Source organism: Mustela erminea, chromosome 3 (genome assembly GCF_009829155.1).
Source record: "Mustela erminea isolate mMusErm1 chromosome 3, mMusErm1.Pri, whole genome shotgun sequence".
Lineage (NCBI taxonomy): Eukaryota > Metazoa > Chordata > Mammalia > Carnivora > Mustelidae > Mustela > Mustela erminea.
The window spans coordinates 54,241,301-54,247,978 of record NC_045616.1 but is presented as its reverse complement, the minus strand read 5'-3'; the positions used below and the strand labels follow the sequence as shown (position 1 = coordinate 54,247,978).

The following is a 6,678-nucleotide window of genomic DNA, read 5'->3' as shown; positions in this document are numbered from 1 at the left end:
GGATTTATAACCTTCAACGGGAAAGAATTGTATCTTTCTGGTAAATTATATGCAGTCACAGTCAAGGATCTTGTCTAGATAAAATCTTTGAGTTTGAAGTCTTAAAGTCTCTATTCTTTTTCTACTGGCCTCTACAACGCTGTTCATACCCTGGCCTTTAGTTTAAAGGTTTTAAAGCAATTTGGCTTTGCCTGCTGCTGTCTTAAAGCAATTTTGTTGTAGGCTCCTACACTTATTTAGTGGAAAACACTCAAAGGAAAGTACTTGGCAAAAGCATGTCACTGAATTACTTCCTGTTAGAGTTGTAGCTTCAAAACCATCATAATAACCCTTACAATTTAGTCTTTTTAACCCTGGAAACTACAGATTGTGGAACTCTCAGTCAATTTTGATTGCAGGTCAGAAGTAGAAAGCAACTTTTAGGACAGAATTAGTGCCTTCTATTTCTACCTCTATTCTTTCTTGCAAGACTCAGAAAACACCAAGAAGTACCAATATTCTGATTTTTTTTCTTCCATTTACCCCTCTTTATAACCTATCATCACATGACATGCCTTTTTTTCTTTTTTTAAGCGCTCAATGTTCAGTTTATTTGCAAGATGTCACACAATTAGTATTCTCCTGTTTCTCAGTGATCTGATTCAGAACGTCAATAGTGTCTCTGATCAAGGTCTCAAAGATCCTGTCAGCTAGCTGTATCTTCACACACAATTCATCCTCATCATAGTGCACCCACTGTGCCTCCTCTTCATGGAGCTCCTGGACCAGGATATGATCCACCCGATCTCTTTTCTTTCTTCCAGATTTCATCATTTTCTGCCAATCTGTTTTGTGGTTTGGCTCCTTTTTAAGACTAAACAACTTGAATACTTCTGTGGCTATGAAGTTCTTGATTTCATCAAGGTTATTTGGGTTTTTCACTCGTTGGAAATAACTGGAGTTGATTCTACATGGCTTCATCCAGACAGGTTGATTTAAGTTGGGACACTCTGCAAATATTTCCTAAAAAATATCTTTTGTTAAGTCAAAAACCACTTGTTTGTAGACCCTTTCATTAGTGCTTTCTAAATCTAGACCCTTACTGGCACAGCCAACCAGTTTTCTAATAAGAATGCTAATGCTATGAAGATCATTACCTAATTCTTTCCATTTCCAAAGTTCTTTTGCTGCATTATGGGCAAGAATTTCTACTTCCTCTATAGTATGTGAGACTGCCAATAGTGTTTCACATGGCTTCTGAGGAGCTCTTCCTGATCATCTCCTTACACACTCAGGAACCCCCAGCTGATCTCAAGTTCAGCAAGTCTCTTCACAAATTCTTCCTGCCTACTGGTGCCAAATACTGGCCTCTCAGGTCTGGGGTATATATCTGGTGAAGAAATCTCTTCTTTCTCATTTTCCAATTCAAACCTTAAGAAGCAAGCTGGAACACTTGATGAATGTTCCTCAAGATTTGGGGATAGGGCTTGGAGTGGTACTTTTTTTTTGATCATCATCAACAAGCTCCTGATTGCTAAGTTGGATTTTCCATTCCTAGCTTTTTTGATTTCTTGTAGTTGATTGACCATGTCCTTCACAAAGACTATTAGTAAAGTGTTTGTCAGTAAGCTGACTTGTTCTAGCTGTTGCTTTGACTTTTTCCCCTCACTTTGTGATGACCTCAACTGAGCTTCCAACTGGTTCTTTTCTCTCATTTAAAGATCCAGAAGCAGAGTAGAAAGCTTTTCTGACACCTTGGGATATAGGTTCTCTTCCATTTCTGTAAGCTGCTATTTCTTCTTAACTCTTCAGAAAAGTTATTATCTAAAATATTGCCTTCTAGAACAATGGAAACACTTTCTATGGCAGCAGAAACAAGGTCTTTGTTTTCCTTTGAACAGATCAGTGAATCCACCAAAGACTGCTGGTAAACATGGGTTTCAAGTACCCCAGAAATGTCCTGAATGTTGTCTGTTTCTATTTTAAGGCTTCAATCAAGTGAGGCTTCTATATCATGCATACTAGAGAGTTCTCATAAAAATATTCAACTGCTTCCTTTTCTTTGTCAGACTTTGAATCCACTGTATCTTTTTGTTCTTGATTATGAAATTGATACTGTCCATCTCAGTAAGACTCTTCATCTTCATTTATGTGTACATAGTCCTCAAAGTTTTCTGGAATGTGAGATACTTTCTGAGGAAGAGCAAAAGTACCATACTTCTCTTTGCACACAGAGTATACAATGCCGTCATATGTTCCATTTTTATTTCCTTCAGCTTTATCCAACTACACTCCAGCCCAAAATTCTTTAGCAAAACTAGTCACACCTTTAAATGGAAGAGTTTCTGGCTGAACATTGCCAGTCAACACCCCATCACCAATATGGAAATCATGTAACTCTTCTACCACAGAAACTGAAACCAAGGAATGGAATTCTGTAATTCCCTGTTCATGCTCTACATCACTGAGCTCCTTACTTTTCATAAGCTCAGTAGGGTACTTGAGTTCAAACAGCCCCTCCAAGTGGACACTCCTATGACCAGAAAGGCTTTTCTCACTGAGGCACTCACTGATTTCATCATCACTGCCAAAGCTAATGGCTCTACTTGTAGAGTTTCTGGTTGGCTGTGATTTGTCTTTGCCACACTGAGTCTTTCCCGAGTGACAACAAAGATGACACCTGGAAGTCATCTTTGTACCATTCAGCTGAAATGTCTTTCTTAAAAGAAGACACTTCAAAATCCTCAGAGTATGAGAGCAAAAAGATGCTTGTCTGCTGACAAAGACAAGTCTATTTCCTTTATATTCTTTACTTCTTGAATGTCTTTTTCTGATTGGATGTTTAGACTATGATCCATGTATGGATGTGACTCTTTCTCTTTCAACTCCTTTCTATGAAGATTTTCAATGGCTAATCTAACCGAGTCTTTCTGAACATTTACAGAATCTAAAGGAAGATCTTTCCTTGAAAGAATTTCAGATGAGTCTCCCTGTTTCAGGTCTAGTTTCAGTAAGACATCAGAAGATAGCAGGAAAGCAGTAAGACATCCCAGAAGTACTGACTTCTTGTCTCAACTTCCTGTATAGATTTGGAGATGTTGAGAACCCATAGAAATTCCTGCTGGAAATTTAGACCATCACCTGCTAATTCATTCAATTATCTTCATGATCAGTATCAATCACCACAGTAACATTATCAGCAATTTTCCTGCTTGCTAATTTGACTAGAAAGAAAAAGCCATTAAACTATTTCATTCAAATCCAAAAATACTGCTATTGGAAATTTGGCAGATGTTTAATACAGCATTGAAAAGTAATGATAATATTTAAAACTATATCTTAATAGAAAATATCATTAAGGTATTCAAATTCCATTGCAAATTGGAACACCATTTAGTTTCATGGCTGATTAAAATATCTTCCACAAAGATATCTTTAGGAAATTATCTAGGGCCTAGTTTGATAAATATACTTTTACTATATTTTATTTTGATGTTATATTTCAGTTGTTTTATACATTCATATTCATGATGAATATAGTACAAAGCAATCAGGAGATTTGCATTTGGTAGTCTTGCAAAAGGCAGATTTTTTAAATGTTTCTCTAACCTAATTTATTTTCCAAAATAGGTCATTTTAGTTTACTTTAAGGTTAGATTATAAATATTCAGTAATTTACATAAAAGTAATATCTAGCTGCTGTTTTATTATAGATGTGTATATATATATATTTTTTTTCTTTTCAAGGACATTTCTATTGTATTTTATTTTTAGTATTTTTTATCATACTAAATGTAGCTATGTATCTTTTTTTTTCCTGTATTAAAGTTCTGTTTTCTTAAAGCTTTTTCTCTTTGCTTGTATCTTTATATTTGACTTAATCTCAGTTGAATACATTCCAATTCTTGCCAGAAATCCAGTGGGGGGAGAAATTGCTTCTCTTTTGTGTGTCTCATTCCACAGAGTCTGAGAGTTTCATAAAGTCAGTGCTCAGTAAATACCTACTGCATGAGAGAATGAATAAATGAATGGACTGATTTTCTGGAAATTCATCCTAGTATCCTGTATTAATAGTGAATCTTTCTTATTCAGTTCATATTAAGAGACAGAAACCATAATTTTTACTCACTATTCTGTGTCTATGTAGAAAAAGAGGAGCAGAAAAATTATCTTGAAATTTTTCTCAGCAACAGTCCTATTTGTGTTTTCTTCTGTTTTGTAATAGTAACGGAAAAGTCAAAATTCTTTCAGTATATAAAGCAAATAGATTGTCTCATCATAGCACAGTTTTCATCACTTAAGGATGGAAACTTGCATTTACATATTCATACTAGAATAAATTTAAATATTGCCTTACATTAAAGAATATTACCACAGTTAGGAATATTACTTCAATTATCAATTTATTTAAAGTAGTTTGAGATAGTAATCACATATATTTTGTTGATCAAACTTCAAAGAGAGCTCTTTGAGAATATCTACTTTCTAATGTAAAATAAGCAAAATTTGTGACTTTTATTTCCAGTTGAGTATTTATTGTCAAATTGTAATGAATATTACCAGTCCCAAAAATGAGATTGATTTTATTATAATGGATAATGGATAATGGATAATGTAATTTGTCAATTTATTTGTTGAAAGATAACAATTTAATATAAAGATAACATTTAATATAAAGACATCATTCACATGTTCCATAAATTTCATTTTAAATTGAGTATCTTCCTGCTTTAGCATTAATACTATTAACAAAACAGGAAATTAGGAAGTGTGTTATGAAGCAACTCAAGCTTTTTACACCATGTAATTGCTTCTGTCGTTATGTAGGTGATATATTAAAGTCCAAGGTTACTGAAGTACAATATTTTACCATTACACTGAAGGAAATATCTCAGTGGAGGAATAAATGAGGAAGGGGCTTAAGGCTATATAGAAATCTGATTTAGTATAATTGAGCAACTATTAAAAGTGTATTTTAACACAATACCTGGCATATAAGTGCAGCTCAAAAAATAATTGACTTTTTAAAAAACACATTTAATACAAGTATTTAAATAATTTCATCTTCCCTAATGTATACTATTTCCAATACAAGAAGGATGAGGGCATTTGGTCTCTTTAGTGGACCAATAACTTTGACACTTGACTCTCCGTTTTTTCATTTACTTAGAGTTTCTTTGTCATTTTTGGTAAATTCTCAATGTAATTGATAACCCACCAAAACATTAGCCAATGATTTTATGTTATTTCTTTTTATTAAAAAAAAGAAGAAAAAAACCTTCAGTTACATTTATTCCACCCTTCCACTGCAACACCTAGGATGTAGTTATTACCCTAAAGTATTTCTTCTTGGATATAATATAATTCAACATCACCTTTATGGAAGCAAGTTCTTCATCATTTCTTACATTTAAATGCTGTTACTTTTATTTCATCAAGGCCAGTTTCTTAGTCTTGCCATTTACTCATATATAAACTCCCTTCTGACTCTACTGTTTTTTATATCCAGGCTCTGATCCTTACCTTCTGATCTTATCTTGCTTACTCTTTCCCTTCCTCCCTCCGTCTCTTTCTTCTTCCTTTATCATTCCTTCCTGTCAGTATACCTTCATTTCTTCATTCATTTATTCAAAACTATAGAAATAGAGTTACCCTCAATATAAAAACAGTTTAATTTTTTGTTCTGCCTGAGCTCTTTTCCTAAAATTTAGACATAACAGTGATATACTCAGGAAAACACAATATAACATAACTTTAATAGCATCACTTTTTTTGTGTTCTCAAATTGTCTTTATAAACTAACAAAACTGATTTTAATTTTGTTCAGAGTTTAATAAAATTCAAACCATTTCTAAATAGTCAATGTCTGAATAAACTAATTTTCACATTCATCTTGCTGAACGTTTAGATAATTTTAGGTGCATGAAAATAGAATTTCAGTAAGGCCCTGCTTCTTAGTAAGGGAAAGTAAAGACTAATTCTGTCCTATTCAAAGTATTCACACAGGAATATGCTGTGAAAAGTCCCTACTTATTCTGAAGCTTACGATTATGATAGATACATATTTTGACAAAATATGTATATCCTCAGAGTGAATATGAGCTTACCTTATAACCATTTTTACAGTTGCTTTAAGTCTTGCCCATAATTGTGGCAAGTCAGCAGACCCAGCCACTGTTGTGTGTGACCTCTGGGGCAGGTACACGGATTAAGAAAGCAAAGCTTTCTGTTGCAATGATGCTGCCGTGTTCTCTGCTCTAGGTGGAAGCCATCTTCTTGTAGATGTTACTTGAAAGAATCTCCCCTTGGGGTGCCTGTGTGGCTCAGTAGGCTAGTATCTGACTGTTAGTTTCAGCTCAGGTCATGATCTTGGCAGCAGGCTCTGTGCTTAGTGAGAGTCTGCTTGAGATTCTCTCTCTCCCTCTCCATTTGGCTCTCTCCGATTTGTGCTTGCTCTCGCTCTCTAAAATAAATTAATTAATTAAAAAAAAAAGAATATCCTCTTACTTGCTTGTGTCTATTGATATCTTTTGTCAATTTCTAGCCTAGCAGTAGTCAGTCAGTGTACAAATAAAGTATGCATTTATTTGGAATGCATGTGTGTATTTACTAAGAAAACTAATTTAGATTTTTAAAGGAAACCAAGTGCATGTTTTTATTTTCCACTTCTTTCCAAATGAAAGGAAAATGCTTTATTTC

The 6,678-nt window shown here is 34.0% G+C and overlaps 1 pseudogene; it reads right to left on the bottom strand.

The window, feature by feature from the left end:
* Nucleotides 1–588: 588 nt before the first annotated feature.
* The window catches only part of LOC116587196, a 33,317-nt pseudogene continuing 27,227 nt past the window's right edge, over nt 589–6,678 (bottom strand).